The sequence below is a fragment of the Haliotis cracherodii genome, unplaced genomic scaffold (assembly GCF_022045235.1).
Source record: "Haliotis cracherodii isolate W230 unplaced genomic scaffold, xgHalCrac1.p SCAF_21, whole genome shotgun sequence".
Classification (NCBI taxonomy): Eukaryota; Metazoa; Mollusca; class Gastropoda; order Lepetellida; family Haliotidae; genus Haliotis; species Haliotis cracherodii.
In genome coordinates this window covers 9884498-9906831 of record NW_027266277.1, presented here as the reverse complement: position 1 = coordinate 9906831, position 22334 = coordinate 9884498, and the positions used below count along the sequence as shown (strand labels likewise).

The window sequence follows — 22334 nt, the reverse complement described above, 5'->3', positions numbered from 1 at the left end:
TTCAGCCTCACTTTGCATGGCAGATTGCCAAACTATTTCCCTTGATGAAGCCCCTCTGCAGACTAATTGTTAATCTGTGTGCTTGCTGGAGATCAGGGAAAGAATCTTTCAGCATTCGCATCAACTCCTGAACTTTAAAATAACATGTATCTAGTCCCCTAAATATTATTTTCAATATTTTGCCTTGCATATTGTACTCTCCTTTGGAGGAATAAAAGCTTACATATATATATATATATATATATATATATATATATATATATATATATATATATATATATATATATAAGTTATCGTGCAAAATTTTAGACATGCTACACTATATATGTCTTGTAGGTACTATTATTTGTTATTTTGCAAAACTGCCTGTCCTCTAAAAGCGAACGCTCGTCACACTGAGCCCCGGGTTCTTCGATTCTCCAATTGGGTACAATGTGTGAAGCTCGTTTCAGGTGCACATTTGAGTTTTTACATGTGGCCGTTATATGACGTTTCTATGGCTGTTTTGACTTTTGAGTTTTGAGGCCGTTCTGACATGAGGCTGTTCTGATATGAGACCGTTTTGACTGTCGCCCTTGTTCATTTCGGAGGGACCACAGATTTTACCAAAGGAGGTCCCGTGTTAAGCTGAAATTGGAGGCAGTAACAGGGAGAGCAATGTTTGATTTTCCAACTGTTTGATTGGTATTCCAGAAATTGGTGAGTAAATAAGAGAACATGCAACTTTATGGATAACAACACCACCCTATTACCCGACCCGTCTGCATGTAGATTCCCACGCCCTGCTCTACTGTCTGTATGTCTTCTACTCGATCCTTGATACCCCATGGGGCCAGTTTGGCATTTACAATATATATATCTTTAACGCACATTAATCGTGTTCAATCATGTTTTTAGAGTATTTGTCAGTCTTGTAAAACATGAAGGAAATAAGACAGTAAACATAATATTCAAATCGCAACATAATAAGCGTACAACGAAAACAAGATACAGTTTAAACATTTTTATTTTGACCGAAAATTGGGATCGGTAAACAAGACAAAACTTATTGTAATACCTCTCCTTATATACTAAACAACAAAAGTTTCTGTGACATTGAATAAGATTTAATGCAAAGTTATGTTTTTTTACCAAACCTGAAACGATTTCGATTTGCAAGAGATAAAAGACTCCTGTAAGTGTTCGAATGGTTTAATTTGCCATACTGACTTGATTGCTGTAATCCCACTTCCATGACACAATGATTGACGTAACGTTTGCCTCGACGTCGGTACACTCGAATCCGTCCATCGCTGTGGCTGAGGTAAAAACGTAACCTAAAAAAGATATCTAAATGCTATTGGTCAATATTTCCAAATTTACTAGATTTTTTACTATATTATTTCTTTTTTTTCCAAAATATTGAACCCGCTAGAGGGGGGTGCGCATTATACATGGGTGCGCACTATACTCAAGAAAATACGGTACTCACATCGCCTCGACCAGAAATGGGATAACGCCTGTAAAATCTACAGTTTAAGGAATCTTAATATTTTCTTTTGGCTGCTGATAGTAAATCCTATTTCAAACCTGTGTGCAGAATCTGAATGCTATGGGTCCATATTTCTAATTTCAAGAGATTGTTGGCTATATTATTACTCATATCCCTTCGACCAGAAATTGGATATCACCTATAAAATCTACAATTAATGGAATCTTAAGATTTCTTCTTGGCTGATGATAGTAAATAACATTTCAAACCTGTGAGCAAAGCCTGAACGCTATGAGACAATATTTCTAATTTTAAGAGAATTGTGACTATATTATTATTCATAGCACCTTGACCAGGAATGGTCCACATGTGGTAGCTCGGCCCCCGTTTCTGTCGATGGTACAAGCGATACAAACATAATGCAACAACTGAAGACATCAACATAACTTCTACTCCCTTCAATTTGTTTTTCCTTTCATTGAAACTGTGATAATGGCGCTGTGATTGGTTTGTTGAAATATTATTTTCCATGAGTCTAATGTACATGGTACATGCTGTGATTGTAGAAGATAATTGATAACCAATTGTGTATGCATATATATCATCAAATACACATTACTAATCTCTTCAGAAAATGGATTATATTATAGCTCGTTTTCAAACATTCTGCCATGGATATTAGATCAAAAATTAATATTAGATTTACAAATTATTTATGTACACTGTACTCTCGATTAACGTATGATAATCTATTGCAAGTCTTCAACTCTTATTTGATATGTCATCTGAAATGTCAGCAATGAGTACAATTAATTTTATTTCGTTACAATCTGCAATTTTATTCAAATAGGCCAATAGACGGTCGGTGATTTCCCGCCGCTGTCAATTTGTCGTCTGGACAGGTGCGCGTGATTTGACCTCGCGTGTTGTGACGTTTGACCGCTAATCAATTTACTAACAGTGTTAGAATATTTGGCGCAGTTTTCTAATTGTGGTATGTTGACATGTGCTTTTCATATCTGTTTGAAGGCTTGATACCCACTTCCATTACTTTCATTGACCTACGATCATTATCTATTTCAAACTTGTCCTTTAGTAGAATGGGTTGGAATGGGAAACTAGTGGAAATAAACTATCACGTATGTTCTTAAATGTACATGTACATACCTAGCTAGGTGTAAATACACTTCTAAAGTCGTATTTATAAATCAAATGAATAAATGAAATAAAAAGTGATATTTCCTGGACTGGCCGCACAAGTATATTTTGAGCAAAGGTCTAAGTTAGGCAGCCAAGTGCGAGATACGAGCTGATACGAGGATGTATGTTTTCTGGTGGTCATAGTGAAACAATGACATATGGCGCCCGAGTTGCGAGTGATCGAAAATAGGTTTGTTGAATAGATTTGCTGCCCATGAAAACGTTTCAACAATTTTGATTGAATCTACATGTACTTGCTCTTGGGTGGTATTACGTTAGTATAATCTTGTTAATCATTAAGAAATAACAATGATGCCCGATATTGAGCGATGTCAATTTGAGTATTGTTAGGGCTGTTTAGCGATCTTTCACATTTTGTCCTTTGAAAATGTACGATGTCAATAACCCTGAAGTTGTTTTTATCACTAATAAAAGAGCAGTCACTGAAACACATATGGGCATAACCGGGATTTCTTCACGATATACATTCCAAACTGTCATTCGTTTTGTGACATAATCTTTGAAACAGTCTGCGTATGAATTATTCACGACCACTTCCGTCAATTTTGTTTTGACGTCAAAAACACGCACAATTTCATCGGGATTTTTTATCGGTAAATATAACTCACGGAAAATTCGCAGTAAATGTGTATTTCAAGATAAATATCATATGTCTATCACTGTTAGGACATGTACTTGCCAATGATATGAATTATTGGTCATTTAGATTTCAAACAAGGGCGCTTACTTGACTTTGCTTGCCATATTCGGGTGCGTCCATATTACGATTAATGTGGAAAAGTAGGAAACTTATAATACCAGCACTTTTATCGATGGCTGGGCAGTGCATAGATCTTTTGGATTTGGTGACTTTAGATACTGTTGGAAAGACAATCAACTCGAGTTTCATGTTATACAATTTGGTTACACTGTGTGGTATTACTCACATCCCCTCGACCAGAAGTGGCATAAATGTAATACTTTCAAGAATGAAAGGAATCTTTAGAGTTTTGTTTTCTGATGATTGTCATTCACATTTCTAACCTTTGAGAAACATGTACTTTGATAATAAGCTTTGCATATGAAACAACAGTTTTAAGAAATGCTTCGCGCCTTCACAAGTGTAATACTGAAACCGTCCTTTTTAAGGGACAGTTTATGCCTAGAATTGTTACGGGTAATTAACTCCGGGATCTCCACGCCTTCAAAAACAGACTCCCTTTCAATCTGTTAAAGAAATGGACAGATGTTTCAGTCAATTGAAATATTTACACATTTCATAAATTGCCTGAGAGAATCACATTTTACAAACTGACTGTAATATATACACGCTTACAAAGGAAAAGACTTGTGAAAACGTCTGTCGCGCATCGAAGAATTTCCCAACCAAAACGAAGAGGAACAGGAATTAATCTGTCCAATGCTAAAGATAATGAAGGAAAACAAAATGCAAATATCATAATTACAACCTACTAAATTTATGCGTATAATTTTAGGCAGCTTCCTTGTTCGAGGAATGTATCCGTGAATATCCACACAAAGGAACATTATCCCACACGTCTGCAGATGTACAAAGAAACTTATTCGATGTCACGTGTCTCCGTAACAATCAAATATTTTTAAAATATCGTTTCGGGATATTATAACCGTGTTCGTTTCTCAACAGGTCACTTAGATTGTTTCTGGTGGTTCACATAGATGTCAACTCTCAAAAGGTCGGCTGAGAAAGCCCACGTGACAACTATTTTCATAACGTCCACGATTCCTAAATTTACTCAATTTTCTTACAGTTGAAATCTTGGGGCAAGTCATTAACTGTTGAAGCTTATAATAGTTTGGATAAGTATAGTAATATTTTTGGAGATATTGTTCTCGTTCATTAGTAAAATATGGACATTTTAGCAGGTAGTGGTATTCATCTCCCATAGAGGAATTGCATAAATGACGTAGTCGTCTTCCAAATGGTATATTTTTCCACCTCCCTGTTTCTACGGGGGTAGAAAATGATTAGTTGTTCGAAATTTTAGCAAGGGAATGGAGATATTTACACTATAAGATAAATATTGTTCTAGACTAAAGTTGGGTTTTATACAACTATAAATTAAACCTTTTGATGATGCCGTTTGGGCACTGTGCCAAATTTTGAATAAAATGGTCCTTTCATCTGTGTTCCACTAGATTTAATAATAACTCTTTACTGTTTACTGTCTGATTGTGCCAAACATAACTTAAGCCACAGCTATCCAGAATGTTTTTGACATATAACAACCAAGGTGAATGAAAAATGTTATTACAGTGTTTTTGATATAAAGTCTTATACATAACAACAGAGAGCTTATTTACATTTTGTGATAATATCAGGTTGCACCAAAAGGCCAATTCTCGTTTTTTAACAATAATATCGAGTGGTGGGCGACCTGTCTCGCCATATAGCATATGAAAACATCGGTGGGTGTGCTCTTACGTAATCTTAAACTTAATTCTCAAAATAACTTGTGGACATTTTCAATGCTAGAAAAGTCTGTAAAACCCCAGACTTCACAACTGTATAGAAGAATTGGGACAACCATGTTGTCGAATGCAATGAATAAACAATCTAATGGTAGATTTAAGTTTCTAGCTTTGGATAACAAATAATACATAGCTTTAAGTCCTTGTTCCTTAAGAGATATTATGGCTTTGTTGAATTTTCGGTTCATGTGAAACTTTATACCTAGATAAGTGTAAGTCACAATTATCTAGTTCAACATTATGAATTTTAAAAACATACTTTTTCTTACGCAGAATAATTGCAGAAGTGCCAAAGATAATAACCTTTGTTTTTCGCATATTTATGTTGAGTTTCCATTCAGTGCAGTATTTCTCAAAATTATCTAAACAGTGCTGTAGACCTTCAGGGGATTCAGCAAAGAGCACCGTATCATCAGCGTATAAAAGAAGGAAAAGTTTAAGTGTGCCAATGTTGATACCATCACAATTATTAGATTGCAAATAGGTTTCTATGTCGTTCAAAAAAATAGCAAATAACAAAGGCGACAGATTTTCTCCTTGACGGACACCATTATCACAGTTGAAAAAACAGATATTTGACCGTTTAGACAAATACATGACTTTATGTCATTGTACATATTCCTTATAAGAGTAAATAATTTTCCTGAAATACCATAGCTTACAAGTTTAAGCCACAGTCCGTTCCTCCACACATTATCAAAGGCTTTTTGAAAATCGACAAAAACACAAAATAGTTTTTCACCTGAATATTTCAATAGTTCAATGATACTATTCAAAACGTAGACATTATCAACAGTAGAGTATCCTTTACGGAATCCGGCTTGAGCTTCAGATAGTATTTCATTACTTTCAACATAACGTGTTAAACGCAGATTAATAACACTTGTAAACAATTTCCCGAGGCAGGATAAAATGGTTATTGGTCTATAATTTTCTGGTTTGGAAACATTCCCCGTTTTCTTATAAATTGGTTTGATCATTCCCATTAATCAGGGTTCAGGCAAATGTCCTGTCTGTAAAATTAGGTTAAACAGTTCGCAATACAATTTTAAAAGAATAGATTTGGTTGAAATAATATATTCATTTTCAATCATGTCTATACCTGATGCTTTCTTATTTTTAAGTTTATTAATTGCTTCTTCTATTTCTTTAGTGTCAAAGCTTTTGTTGAGATCATTATCAATGTCGTTTGGCTGTGTTACAAAACAGTCACTTTCATCTGTAGCACAATTAATGTCTTTAAAGTAATTATAAAGTTCATCAAATGAGACATTCTTGGAGCTAGGGCCAGGTTTATCTCTAAAATATTTCCAAAAACCTTTCACGTCGTGACGGGCCATATAAGAAAATTTGCCTTTCATCAAATGCACATGGTTTAAATACTTTTTCTTTAAGATTCTTTTGTAGTCTTTAATAACTTGTTGTAACACAACCTTATCTAGAGGGTTTTTTGAAACTTTAAATTTTCTTCTTTTTTTCCTGTATATTCTTTTCATATTACGACAGTCTTAGTCATACCATTTATGAAAGTTATTTTTAGACTTGAACTTATGAGCTGTTTTTTTTAGTACCGAACACATCACCAGCTGAATTCACAAACAATGTGGTTAACTCTGATACAACATTATCGATAACAGAAACTGGGTCACCTCGAACCTCACGTGCAGCACTTGCTTTTTCTGTCATGCTGTTGATGCGCGCGAGGTCAACACCTGTCACGAACTGTTCTCGTTTGTCCACATCGTCGTGGCTTCCCCTCGTTATAAGGTGTGTCAGGTAGCTCTTGCCAAGTGTCAGCTGCCTGTACATGTACCTCAGGTAGTAAAGTCAGTTGGAGGGGACAATAAGCATCACTATATAAACAATCAAAGTCCAAGATCTGAAAGTCTTTGGTTAAAGGGACAGCTTCATACGATGACACGACATGATCAATAACACTACAGTTTTTACAGGTGACAGCACCGATGTTTTTATCTTTTCCCAATCTTCCGTTTAATATAAGAAGAGGTAAAGTTTTACACATTTCAATGAGTTGACGACCATGTCAAGTACTCCATCTCAGAGTCATCTACACCAATGGAATGGTTAACAGTGGTGTTGATGACATGTATCTTCAAGAATACTCGTATGGGCATTAAAATCTCCTAAAAGATAGAAATATCTTGTAATATCTCGTATATTAAGAATATCACTTGACAAATCCTGAAAACGACTGTCGTTTGCGTACCTAGAGTTAACAGGGGGGATATAAACAAATCCAATACAAAGATCACTATCTGTACTTAGCATTACCTTATTGATACGTATCCACAAGGATATATTATTGTCAGATGGGTCAACAGTAACATAAGATGCTATTTCATTTTTAATGAGAATTCCTAGACCTCCTGACCTTCGACCTGTCGTGCTTCTATTTTTGAGAATAACAGTATAATCTTTGATGTTTATACTAACATCCAACTCATCTGTTTTGGTTTCTTGTAGACCAATAATATCACATGAGTTCAGAAGTTTATGAAACTCGGGATATTTTAACTTACTACGAAATCCACAAACATTTAGAGATAAAACTTTCAATTGTTTGTTATTGGGGTTACTTTGTACACTTACTTCACTGGATATTAATCCATTTCTTTCATCCAAGCTACTGGTATCATTGACTGTATTTACACTTGTATCATGGTAAACTAAGGGCAAGTTATTATTTCCATTAGATTGGTTATCTGATTGTTCAGCATTGACAGTAGGCTGTGGGTAGTGTCCGCTGTGAGTGTCCTATGTTCTCGGGTTCGAAGTGTCCATTGAAGGGTGTACACTGAGTGAAGAACGGGTGGCAATGGTGAACTCTTTCCTGGGTGGGGGTGGTCGATATGGGGGGAGAGATATCCGGAAAGAACTGTTTGCCATCAATGTAGATTCTGTCCACAACAATACGGCACTTCTTGTTATCTGTTTTGGCTTGTCTCATCAAAGGGTACAGAACCAACTTCCGGTTAACCTTTTGAACAAAGTATGTTGTTTTTACATCGGCACTTCACGCCATGATATGAGTGTATTCCCTTTGTTTTCATAAACCTAGACATGTATACACTCACTTTTGACATATCCACTGTGCAAGATAACACTGATTAATCAATCAATGTATTTTCTGTTAATCCTTTGATGATTAGGAACGATCCGTTGATTTACAAAAAAAGTAAATCAACTGATCATTCATCTCTTGCTGGGCTGTGACATGCATATTACATAACACACATTTCACATCACTTGAAACCTGGATTTAGATTGAATAATTACCTCAGACACAATAAATGCCAAATGGGAACCTTTGTCAGGTATTCTGAGCGGTGCTACCACTAATTAAACCTGTAAAAAATTCATTAACTGAGCATCAAATGAATGAATTGTTTTAAATCAGTGCCCCTTTAAAATAGTAGAAGATATTTGATTTTGATAAAACTTGAAGAAAAATATAATGATTTTCGCACTGTTATAATACTAATAGGCAAACTGATCATCATGGATGGACAGACTGCATAATGTATGACATTGTGCTAGATCTGTACCTGCCTTGATAGAAACCACAGAATAAAAGTAAAAAGTAAAGTATAATCACTTACCTTGACGTTCTCGCTATAAAAGCTTCAGCCAATTGGCCTCCAACTGCAAGGACCACACGACCATTTTGATCAAGTTGTGAAGGGAGGATAACTCTTACTGTTGCTTTGTCTTGCAAATTTTAATGTCAATGATGACAGAGCATGATTTAACAAGTTCAATTCTCTATTAGTAATGGGTTTATGAAATATATGTTATTTGTCTTAAGATGGTAATTTTGAAGCCTTTCTAATTATTTCAATCATATTAAATGATATTATTTAGATTCCATATATATCAGAGACCATAAAATATTTAATGGTCTCTCCATATATATGAGGACATTTTGCTGGCAAAATGGTTATGAAAGCTGCAATGTATATATGTCAAGAAGCTACCAGGAATGGTTCAATGAGTTTCCCAGTTAACTCTCTCACATTCCGCATCTGCTATGCCTTGAAGCAGTTACATGCACTTCCAACATTAATTAAAAAAATAGTTCTTTTTATCATCATGTACATAGTAATCAAATGGGGTGATTTTGAATAATTGTTACCACAAAATTCTTGCATTATAGTGATAATGATATTTACAAAAAATGACTTTGGGACTTGAGAATGCCAACAAAAATACACGCATCAGTTGCCAGAGGGATGTGAGGTATTGGGGCTTAGAAATCCCTTGAATTGTACAAATATAATTGTACCCCTTTTAACTCTGTTGTGTATCATATTCTCTGTTTGATGTTTAATGACACACTCAGTAATATTCAAAATAATAGTATAATTATATTACTGTACATACCCTCCTACATATATGTGTGAACATCATCGCCTATTGTACAATGGCATTAGTGTATACTCCTAGATATTTTTATCCTATGTTTCTGTGTATGAGAAGAATAATTAGCATCACACAAACATCTTAGGAACTTGTATTACCAGTATTACACTTATATCCCCTCAATAAGTGGCATAACATCTTTAAAATATATAAATTAGAGAATAATAATGTTTTAATTTGGCTTTTGCTATTTCATAGGAAAACACTGTGTTCAGAAGTGGCCAAGATAGCTATTTAACAGAAACTTTACTCTATTATTAAACATGTCACCACCTCACAAAGGTTATGATATGATAGACAATCAAATAATACATTTGGGAGTGGTATCATGGTTAAAAATTAAACGTGGCAGTGGATAGTAATTACAGATAATAAGCAACACGACCATTTTTATATGAATTGCATTTTTTCATTAGCGATCTGTATAAAAGAAGAAATTGCATTCCGCTTTAGTTCCGCATTACCACTTTTATGCGCTGCTATATTTAGCTACAAATGACGGATATCGAGTCAGTAGCACTGCCATTGGCGCACTTTGCAGAACGGAGTAAAAATGAAAAACACAAGAAGTGCAGATGATTTTGCTCTTGTTAAATGTTTGTCAATTAAACACATAGTTGCATGTGACAGATATAATTCTCTATAGTAATTATCCCAGTTCTGGTCGTATCCCACTTCTGGTCGCTACAGGCGTGGCATTGCGTAATGTTGAATGATTGCGTAATTTTGTTGTTTTTCAGAGTGGTTGTTGGCAGCACGATGCTAAACAATGCATATGGAATCCCGTTAACGCACATGTTTTTATACCCATTTTGGGGTAATGAAGTGCATGGGGCTTGCATAAAAGTCAACTTTTGCATGGAATGCATGCTTTTCTGTTTAGTATGTTTCAAAATTACAAATATTTGTTTCTTATGAGTAATTGAGTGATTTAATTTTTCAGGTAGATTTGCACTTATGTAATAACTAAAGATTTAATTCAGAGTTAAAGACTTGCTCTTCTTAATAATTTATCACCTTTTCAATAACCGTACCAAGTTGTTGACCACTCGTTTTTGTTCTGTTTTAATGTAATAGCTTTTCGTCCTGTGTTATTCCCTCCTGGGACATCGTGCGATTTTTTCTCAAATTCAGTCATGCAAGGTGTGTGCTTCATCCCGCTAACGAGAAGGGTCGTATCCAAAGCGAAGGGTAAATAATTAAAGGTTAACCAAATTAGATGTGTTACTACATAGCCTACATCAGTGTGTACATTGATTTACATCACAGTATATTTTCATAATGTTTTATTACAATTCCCATATACAAATATACACTCAAATCTAGTCAGCCTATCTCACAGTCCCTGAACCACAATATTTTCCCTTTCGTCTAGACCTAAGTGTAATGGTGAAACTTAACATGAAGCAAGTCTAGATTTCCCACATGTTGTGCTTGTCCCATCTCATTTTGTTTGTCTAAACTGACTGAAACTGGCAAGGTGCATATGTTTACGTAGTGCGTTATGGGTGATATTTAAATGTCAGTACACGTGTCTTTGTTTATGCTTGCAGTGTTCAGGGTTCGATGTGGGTTCTAACTGTCATGTGGATTATAGGCGTGCAAGAAACTTGAAGAGTTGTTCACTTAGGACGAACTATTTCAGAGGTACTTGAAAAGACATGATTGCCAGATATAACTCCTATTTCAATCATTCAAACGCTGTCTTTTGAAACGCAGGAGGTATTCCGACCGCAAGCTGATTAATGTTTCAGTCAGGTCGTGTCATCGCCAGTATTTCTCGGGACTTGTGTGGTAGGCAATGCATAGAAGTTTACGGGTGACAAAGTGGACAAAGGTTGCTTGACAACGCTATCGCTCTTCCCAAACGGTATCACAGTTAAGTATAATAAAGACGTTATTATAACCTTTGTCTAGCATTATTCTTGTTCGGAGAAAAGAGGCCTTTCTGTAGTCTGTGTTTGTGCGTAGTGTGCATAGTAATGTTAAAAATATAAATAACTTTTGTAAAGTTAACGTGCAAAATTTTAGACATGCTACACTATATATGTCTTGTAGGTACTATTATTTTGTTATTTTGCAAAACTGCCTGTCCTCTAAAAGCGAACGCTCGTCACGCTGAGCCCCGGGTTCGACTCCCCAAATGGGTACAATGTGTGAAGCTCGTTTCAGGTGTCCCTCCCCCCCCCCCCCCCCCCCCCCCCCCCCCTTCCCGGTCCGCCGTAAGATTGCTGGAGTTTTGCTAAAAGCGACGTAAAGCCATACTCACTGACTCACTCGGGTCACACAGAGTAAAAATCCGACAAGTACTGTGTCGTGGGAGCTGTTCACCCCGGGTTCAAAAGGGGTATATTGAATTTCCACTTGCTGGTTGCTTCCATTCTTTTGGATGTAGCGGCGGAGTTTTCGCGGATTTTCATATTTGATTGGTTTGCCTTTTAGGGACAGACGGCGTATCGTACCGTCTTCTCTCTTGTGAACTCCAACACTTATTTTCACTTGAAAGGTCTATCCCCATTTGATCAAAGTAATTTGATGAGATTGGTTAAAACAACTCTACTGGAAGAGATAACATTGTAATAACATCTTACATGTACCCTGTACTAGGGCTGGGACAGGTAACTCGGGTACCCGGATCGGGTGGGTACTGAGTAGACCCGGGCACCCACAGGACTACCCGGACCCGTGGTTAGTCACGTGATATATTGTTTAATGACAAAAACTATCTAGAACTCTATGGTTACACTAAAGTCACTAATGTTCGCATTTCTTTCTGATTATGCACCCATTCCTTTTGATTTTTCATATGGTTGAATAAATATGTAACTTAATAACACTTCAGTGTATGCATGACCAGATTGTTTAATACAATCTTAATACGTTTTGCCAGGGCTATGCTAAAATGTTCCCGATCGGACATTTTGAGAAATCTCCCGAGACCTACAGTGGGTAGCCGGGTATCGTCGGGTAATAGGGTGGTGGGTACCCGGGTAGTAAATTTGGACCCTGTACACATTTGAGTTTTTACATGTGTCCGTTATATGACGTTTCTATGGCCGTTTTGTCTTTTGAGTTTTGAGGCCGTTCTGATATGAGACCGTTTTGACTGCAGGGCCTTGTTCAACTACCTGAACACGGGTGAACCGGATGTTTGAGCGTAGAAAGCATTTGACAAAAAAATAGTAATATAATATGTCATAGGTCCGGGTGCACGTCGTCTGTCTCGCATTGTTATGACTGTTGCACGTGTAGTTGTATCCATCTATTTTATTTACCTACCTATATATATCTATCCAATCATTTACTTAAAGGGGCACTGATCTAACGCAATTCCCCGGACTGGTTGTTGCCTTTGTTATTGTTTTTTCCCCCGTGAGTACCCGGATGATACCCAACGCAACTGAGCGTGACCAGAGACTGGGCTACCGTCTGCAAGGACAGCTAAATAAACTTGGAAGCTGGAGGCAATATTTGTTTTACGCATTTTTGCATAAACACTGATTGGTTAACTGTGATCTATAAAGATTTCGACAAAGGGCGCATGTTAATTAATTTCTTCAGCCTAAACAAACAGAAAAAAAGAACAGCGGAGCTCATCGGATGTCGTCATTTGGAAATACCCCAGATGGTTATAGTTTGATACTAAAAAAAAGTATCCATGCAGTGAAAGCATTTTCGGATTTCGGCTTGCGTCGATAATACGATTACTACTCCCTTGTTGTCATCCACGTTTTCTCGTATAACCCTACACTTGTGTATTTATCGTCATTCACTTGATGCTCAGTTAATGAATTTATTACAGGTACAATTAGTGGTAGCACCACTTAGATTACCCGACAAAGGTTCCCATTTGGCATTTATTGTGTCTGGGGTAATTATTCAATCTAAATCCAGGTTTGAAGTGAGATGAAATGTGTGTTATGTAATATGCACGTGGCAGCCCAGGAAGAGGTGAATGATCAGTTGATTTACTTTTTTTGTATATCAACAGATCGTTCCTAGTCATCAAAGGATTAACAGAAAATACGTTGATTGATTAATCACTGTTATCTTGCACAGTGGATATGTCAAAAGGGAGCGTTTACACGTCTAAGTTTACTAAAACAAAGGGAATACACTCATATCATGGCGTGAAGTGTCTATGTAAAAACAACATACTTTGTTCAAAGGGTTACCTAATAATATGGTGATTGATTGCTCATTGTTATCTATCACAATGGATTTTTTAGGAACCGTGGGAATATTTAGGAATAGTTGTCACGTGGGCTTTCTCAGCCGACCCTTGAGACTTGACACCTATATGAAACACCTGAAACAATCTAGGTGATCAGTTGAGAAACGAACACGGGTTATAATATCCCGAAACGATATATATGTTTTAAAAAAATTGATTGTTACAGAGACACGTGACATCGAATAAGTTTCTTTGTACAGCTGCAGACGAGTGGGATATTGTTCCTTTGTGTGGATATTCACGGATACATTCCTCGAACAAGGAAGCTGCCTAAAATTTATACACATAAATTTGGTAGGTTGTAATTATGGTATTTGCATTTTTTTTTCCTTCATTCGCTGTAGCATTGAACCGATTCGTTCTTGTTCCTTTACGTCTTGGTTGGGACATTTTTCAGACTGACTAAAATTGATTAAGACAATCAAAAGGGCATAAAAACATCACAACAGATTATTATGTAGGATTAGAAGCTAAACAACATAGAAATGTACTTTACAACGTAACATTTTCAGTCTCTTGGTGATGACATTGAACATCAAAAGGTTTGGAATTCGTTATCATAATAATACAGATGGAATGTTTTTTCAGTCACTTTGTAAAATACGTTTTACATTGTTTATTTTAAATGTAATTTTTTTTTTATTTATTTATTTTTAACATCTGTGTTTTTAGCACACTATGTGCTTTTATTTGTACTCATGAGATATTTGGTGTCCCATAGGCCATATCGGCCAGATGATATACAATAATTGTGTTTCACTGTCTGACCCTATGTATGTATATCACGCGACACCTTAATAAATTATTTTCTTCTTCTTCTTTTCCTTCTTCTATATTTGATGCGATGTCAGTGTGGAAGGAGTTTGAATTACGTCCGCCACTGGCCACAGAAATCCTCAAAGTATAGTAACAATCAACAAGGCCAATGCGCATGCCGTACTGATAACCTAGTGACTCACGTAACAACGGCTGTCAATCTGTCTGTTACAGCTACCATACCATCATTCCTGTCACAACTGGCGTATTAACGGCTTATTCAAAATATTAATTGTAGAAACGTCGTTAACAGACTAACGTTCGTCGTATTCAGTCCTCAACTGTATGTTACTTTCCTTATATCAGCTAACAGCCCTGTTTGTGAAAATATTTCCTAGACATAAGATTTAAAGACTAATAAAATCAATTGTAAAACCGCATAGACCATAAAACCGAATAAAATATGTCTTGGTATCATCTCTTGTGTATTTGATGATGGTAATGACCTGAAATGTTATAACGTTAGATTAAGAAGGAGAAACATTAAAGCGTTTTACAATACTTGGAAACATGAGCAATAAGATGTAGCAACATAAACATGCATAGAATAGAGACAATGGTGAAAACAAATTGAAATAGATTTTAATGAAACATTATTGTACTAAATAACTTGCAAAAGCGGTGCTCAAAATTGTTTGACGGTGTTATGTATGTTGTAGACTGACGAAAAGCAAGTAATTGTCATGCTGTACGCATGGTTCCATATACAAATACAGATATACAACCGGTATGAAACTGAGAACTGAGATGCCAAGTACAACCTGCATTCACACACGGAAGCAATATACTTGTGTGTGTGTGTGCCCTCTCCTCTGAAAAATGTATCACTAAAGTATTTGCATTGTAATAAATATAGTAATGATAAAACTTGGTAATTTGGTAGGTCTCCGACAGATATGATTTTCAGTTTTTTTACACCTCTGATTGATACGGATTACTTACATGTAGTCTAATCGCTGTCTTTAATGTATCTGCTTGTTAAAAATTTCAAATGTCCTGTTATAGTACTGTTCCTAAAATACAGCAGTTTCTTTTATCGAGTATAAATAGTTGATTCGTCTTGTCACGCAGTCATTTTTACTTGATCGAATGATTTCCACAAAAAAAATTATTATATACATGTATTGTTAATTGTAGAAAATGCTTACATCACTGTATCTCAGAACGCAAAACTGATAACATTCAAACATGTAATTAGTACACAGTTAATTGTTACATATAATTTCCTGCATATTCCTTTTCGAACAAAAAGCCTACATGTATACTGAAATCGATGTCCACTGTTAAAAGGCTATTACTGCAGTCAGCCATGGTAAATGGAGAGACACACATAAGGTGATTAATTATAGTCTGTTGCAGGATATGCGGTCTAAGTGTAGTCATTTATACATATACACATTACACCTATACAGACGAAATACACGACATGATGCAGTGCAAGAACAAAATAAGATTCGTTTTCTATTAAAAATAATTACACGATTATGGATTTAATTAGCATGTTTAAATTTTCAGGGGGGTTGCGATATTTTCTTCTCTTTGTTGTCAGCCTGCCACCGGCCTGAATTTTGAGAAATGGGACTGGGACTGTTAATTTCTTCTTAATGATGTCTACAAGCTTAAAAACTTGTAGATGTTAGGGCGGTTAGGAGCAAACTTTTTCAGCCCAGAGTGTTAGTGGTCCTGGAACCCATAGTGTCAAACAGGTTCTGCACAATACGTCCATCAGATTCTACTGTTCAGCAACATTGTCACTGAATTTCAGAACTCTGGCATGATATAATAAATAATCAAGGATTTCTAAGGTGAACGAGGGGAAAGGCAGACGCACTTGGATTTACTCTCAGGTTATCATTGTCTGGAGTTCACATTTTGGGGCATTTCATATACTAATTGAACAGAGTTCACCTGCACATGTCCACTTTAGTGAGACAGACTGTAACCAAAAATGCAATGAGCCGTAGCTCTTAATCCCTTATAACAACGGTAACAACCAGGGTGAGAACACAGTAAGGTTAAACCGTGTCCAACAGACAATCTCAGGTGGCTAACGCCATATCTCCCATCAAGTCAGCTCTGCATAATTATGTTTTTACACATTGAAGTAAAAGGAGTTTAAAAAATCATATTTAACAAACTTACATATTACCAAATACCAAACTTTATAACCCTTTCTAAACTTCGTTCCAATAAACCTGGATCATACAACTCGCTCGCGAATTTCGTATACGACTTTAACGTGAATACATCTATAGTGTACAAGTAACTTTTAACTGTATCATATATACTCATGATAAGCAATTATTTTCGTTCCTTATTCGAATGAGCACATTCTGAGGCTAAATCTGCAAAAGGACAGACAAACTATTTCTTTGTACAATGCAAACGATACAAACGTAGCGGCTGATAATAGAGACAATGATTTAATAATCTGCAATATATCATTTGTTCTCGTTCAATCTATTGTACATATTGAAGTGATTGTAAAGTTTCAAGGAGTACTAAAATGTTGTGGTATTATGAATGTATTTAGAATATGAATAGCGAAAAACAGTCACCATATCGGATGCACATGTATAACTTGTTTTCCAACACCACGCTTGTGCCGAGGCCCATGGTCATAAAACTAATCGGTCCCATAAAAGGAGCAAATAGTTTCGCAGATAGTACTGGCTATGGTTCACTCCCAATTGACAGACGACCTAATCATCAGACAGACCAGTCAAGTGTGACCAGTGTACCTGCCTGGTCTTACCTCCTAATTACTGAGCTGCCCAATACTGTCATACTGTGGGCAGAGTAAGCGGCTCCAACTCGTTGAGTGATACAGATTAACCAGATTATGGTTGTGTTTGTAAGTTGCGTTTAATCTGTGTCGGGTTGCAGTTGTTTTATTAGGCAAGACCAGTGGTAGTTGTTTCAATGAAACCTTTTAGCCGTTGAGTTTGTTTTGCATTCATTTTGTCCAAGGGCGTATGTTTCGGCCCTCGGATGGTAGCTCAGGGTGATGACGGAAGACAAAACTCAGGGGTGAAGTTTAGACAACAGCAGCCATATTTATTGTTGATGGTTGAAATGAGTCGAAAGGTACATGTTGATAATAACGTGACAGAACGCACAGCGGGACCTAGTGGCCAATGTTCCCGGGTGGGAGAACCGTTCTGTCACTTACCTTCTGGCTGTTCTCTAGGCTGTCTCCTGGCTGTCTCCCTGACTGACCATGTCAGTCGGCTTTTGTAGAGCGAGGTGTTACATAACGTGTGGCAAGGTCATTGTCCCACGTGTATGTATATACGTAAGATCCGGCGACGTTAGGAGGTGTTAATTAAAATTTATAGATAGCGCTGGAGGGGCTTATGATAAGAGGGGAACGCCGAATGTTTGCTGAATATATTAAACAGACCAAGGGCATAGAATTTCGGTGCACTTGGAAACATATTGAACCAGTTAGGTATTTAGATAAATGAAATGTAAAATAAAAGTATTGAAATGGTTTGCACTATTCTAATTAAAAGTATTGAAATGGTTTGCACTATAACAATTTCATTAAATACGTTGTTAGGTAGAATAATAACAGGTTATATGGATTAAACATTTCCCTAACCTGAGTATAATCTCACATGTACTCTAAGTACCGTACTATTTTACATTGTGGAGACATTGAGTATAATTTTTGAGTTGGCATTGTATGCTGTCGGAATGACTTTACACAAATCCCTGCGTCAATGGACCCGTGGAGATCTTCAACAACCCATTCTTGACGTAAAAAGGCGACAGCGCTTGTCGTAAGAGGCGACTACCGGGATCGGGTGGTCAGGCTCGCTGACTTGGTTAATGCATGTCATCGTATCCCAATTGCGTGGATCGATGCACATGATGTCAATCACTGGATTGTATGGTCCAGACTCGATTATTTACAGACCGCCGTTATACAGCTGAAATATTGTTAAGTGCGGCGTTATACAACTAACAAACAAACACAACTTTGAGGAATTCACAACAATCACTATGACGAGGTATGCATATCTTGCAATCAACCTGAATCCAGTTACTGGAATGTCAAACCCGGGCTTGGTTAAAACAAGAACTGCAGTTAGATCCGCTATATGCTGTAGATCTCCTGTAGTCAAGAGATGCAATAGCGAGGCAGAACTATGTCAATTTATAAGGGACAGACACCTACTCGAACATATAAAAACATAGCAGCCAAAGATAAAAATGAAATCATATCACGTACGAAAGTAGTACGAATCATATCAACACAAAAAGAGAAAGTGTATGAGTACTAAAACTTGCAATAGATATGTGTACCCTACGTACACACATGAGTCCCATTCGACAGTCTACAACACACGAATAACTGTCAAACAAGTTTGGGTGCCCCTTCTGTTCATTGATTCAATCTCCCTCTTCACATCCATGTGTACGGAGTGCCAGCGGAAGAGGAAGCGACCAACCAACAAAGGGACCGTTGTCAAGCCCATTCTTTCCAAGGACTTTAATTCAAGGGCTCAAGTGGACCTCATCGACATGCAGTCAATGAGTCAAGGCCAGTATAAGTAGATCATGGTTTACCAAGATCATCTTACCAAGTTTGTTGTGTTGCGTCCCCTAACGTCTAAACGTGCTTCTGAAGTCGCCTATCAACTTTTGGACATATTTCTCCTACTTGGCGCTCCTTGTGTGCTCCAAAGTGACAATGGATCTGAATTTACAGCACAGGTTGTAACTGAGTTGAAACTTATGTGGCCCTCATTGGTGATCGTGCACAGAAAGCCTCGACATAACCAAAGCCAAGGTTCTGTAGAGAGGGCGAACTGTGACATTAAAGACATTCTACTTGCTTGGCTTGGAGACAGTGGCACCAGTGATTGGACTGTAGGACTTAAGTTCGTCCAGTTTCAGAAGAATTCAAGTCTCCTCAGTGGTATCAAAACCTCACCATTTGCATCTCTCTTCGGATCTGATGCTCGGACTGGCTTTGCATCTTCAACCCTCCCACATGAAGTTCTTCAGCGACTGCAGTCAGAAGATGATCTACTTTCGGCCATTGAATCTCCTGTTTCCAAGCTGACAAGTCATTAGAAGAGCCCACTCCATCATCCAGTGACGCGTCAGAAGTATCTACTCAAACACCGCCTGCCTCCCAGGAAGATCAAGTAGCAGCACAACTTAACAGCATCATGCAGAACAGAAAAAGAGACAGAGAAGCACAAGAAGAACAAGCCCAGCGCATGGTGAAACGCAGCAAACGTGTTTTGGGGCCTGTAAGTGTTGGAGACAATGTAACTGTTCCTATCCCCCATGTCGACAGAGGAAGAGGTGATCCACGTAACATAATTGGTGTAGTTATTGAGTGTAGTGACAATGACATGTTCACAATTGCAGACAAGGGTGGTGTGCTAAATGGGAAATATTCCCGTAACCAGTTTGATGTATGTGTCACCAAACTGTATAATACTGACGATTTCAATACCGATCGAACACTCTCTTTGCGTCAAGCGGTTCAACTTGACTCAGTCTGTGATGGTCAAGGCTTTGGAAGGTGTAATTGTGTTGGAACTAAACGGTGTCAGACCAATCGCTCCAAATGTTTTAAGGCCAAGATGCAATGTAATTCTAGATGTCATTCAGGTCTTTCATGTGCAAACAAACAGAGTGTCCATCTGACTGCTATTTGTCATACCATTCATGTCATACCATTCACGTCACACCATTTTATGAAATAAAAGATTGAACTGTTTAAGCTTATTTCTGTGATTTATGTGTAAGGTATCTGGTTACAGGAGGTTGTATTTACTTTGATAGCTAATCTAATTTCCAAACTAGCACACATTATAAAAACAAGGCAGGAATATGCTTTCAGTAAACAAGTATAAAATCCCTTGGTTCATTTCAGTGATTATGTCTAATTACTGAATATTTCAGTAATTAGACATAACCACCGAGTAAATCAGTTATTAGACATAATCAATGAAATTTTTAGTCATTAGACTTAATCACTGATTATACTTGTTTCCTGTAACATATCCACATATCAATGTAAATATGTAATAGATGTATCCACAAAAAATATACATGTACAGGCTAGGTATTTGCCCACAGCAACACCTGCATAACTGTTTATTCATGCGTGGTGTGGCAGATTGTAATTGACCGACAGCAAGTATTGTAGAATCACCTGTAAATAAGGCTGACACTATAATTAGACACAACGTACTAATGAGAATATGAGAATTATCATAAGAAGGCTGTTGCGTTTTTCTTAACTATTACCATTTTTATACCAAAAGTGACAATGCAGTTAAAAGTTGCTTTAGTGTCACAATATTCACTCACGTTTTCCTCAATCGCATTGAAACATAATTCCCACTGGTCAGTTCGACACCGCATGTAATTAAATAATTATTTCGAGATTTCGTTAGAATGTAAGATATTCAGCCAAACGTTATGCGATAAAAGACGAATAGTTTAGCTTGGCTTAGACCTTACTTCATACCAGATAATTAAACATGTACCACCCAAACTACTCCAAACTCTTCTGAAACTCTATAACCTCATATATCTAAACGGACAGGCCCCATCACCTTGGAAACAAGCCCTGGTCATACCAATCCCCAAACCCAATAAACCAGCTGACCAGGCTAATTCATACAGACCAATCTCCCTAACTTCTAACTTATGCAAAGTAATGGAATCAATGGCCCAAAACAGGTTAAAACACTACTTAGAACAAAACAACATAATAAATCCAGACCAAAGCGGTTTCACTCCTGGACGCTCAACCTTAGATAACCTCGCCCGACTAGAGCAGGACATTAAAACAGGCCAACTTAACAAACAATATACTACAGGCATCTTTCTAGACTTCTCCAAAGCATTCGACATGGTTTGGCATAACGGGCTAATACAAAAACTACAAAAAATAGGACTTAAAGGTCAAATAATTAACTACATCCAAAGTTTCCTAACAAACCGCAAAATCACCGTGGGCATAGACCAAACGCTATCGGACCAATGTCCCCTAGAAAATAGCACTCCCCAGGGCAGCATCCTAAGCCCAACACTCTTCAATATTATGATTAACGATCTATTCGAGGGACTATCCCCCAAAGTAAACACATCAAAATTCGCGGATGATGGAGCCCTCTGGATCCGCACTAAAAGCATTAAAATGGCCCAAAACTTACTACAAAAATCTCTAAATAAAATACAAAAATGGGCTGACAAATGGGGCTTCTCCCTAAACTCAGAAAAAAAACACAGGAATAGTATTTAAACACCAAAATATGCAACCCGCCACCCTAAACCTCCAACTAAACAACAAACCAATCAAATTCCAAAAACAAACCAAATTCTTAGGATTAATCTTCGATGAACATCTCACCTGGGATGCTCACATTAAAAACCTTGTAACCAGATGCAGCAAAGACCTAAACACGTTAAGATGCCTAACCGACTCCAACTGGGGGGCCTCTAAAAACACCCTCCTCTCACTCTATATATCACTAATTAGATCCAAACTAGACTATGGCAGTGCCATTTACGACACCTTAAACAACTCTCTCATTAAAAAACTAGACTCAATCCAGTATCAGGCCCTAAAACTAATCACACGAACTCAACATGGCACCTCTTCCACCTCACTCCAGGCCTTAACAG

The 22334-nt window shown here is 37.1% G+C and overlaps 1 protein-coding gene across 2 annotated transcripts in view; it reads left to right on the top strand.

Moving 5' to 3' along the window:
- Positions 1–614: 614 nt before the first annotated feature.
- The window catches only part of LOC139470935 (glycoprotein 3-alpha-L-fucosyltransferase A-like), a 37444-nt gene continuing 15724 nt past the window's right edge, over positions 615–22334 (top strand). Inside the window, exon 1 of one of the 2 annotated variants that reach the window (XM_071253256.1) lies at positions 615–699. The gene's annotated coding sequence lies outside the window, so the exon portion shown is untranslated. The remainder of the gene's footprint in view (positions 700–22334) is intronic. The other variant, XM_071253257.1, reaches the window with a different exon arrangement.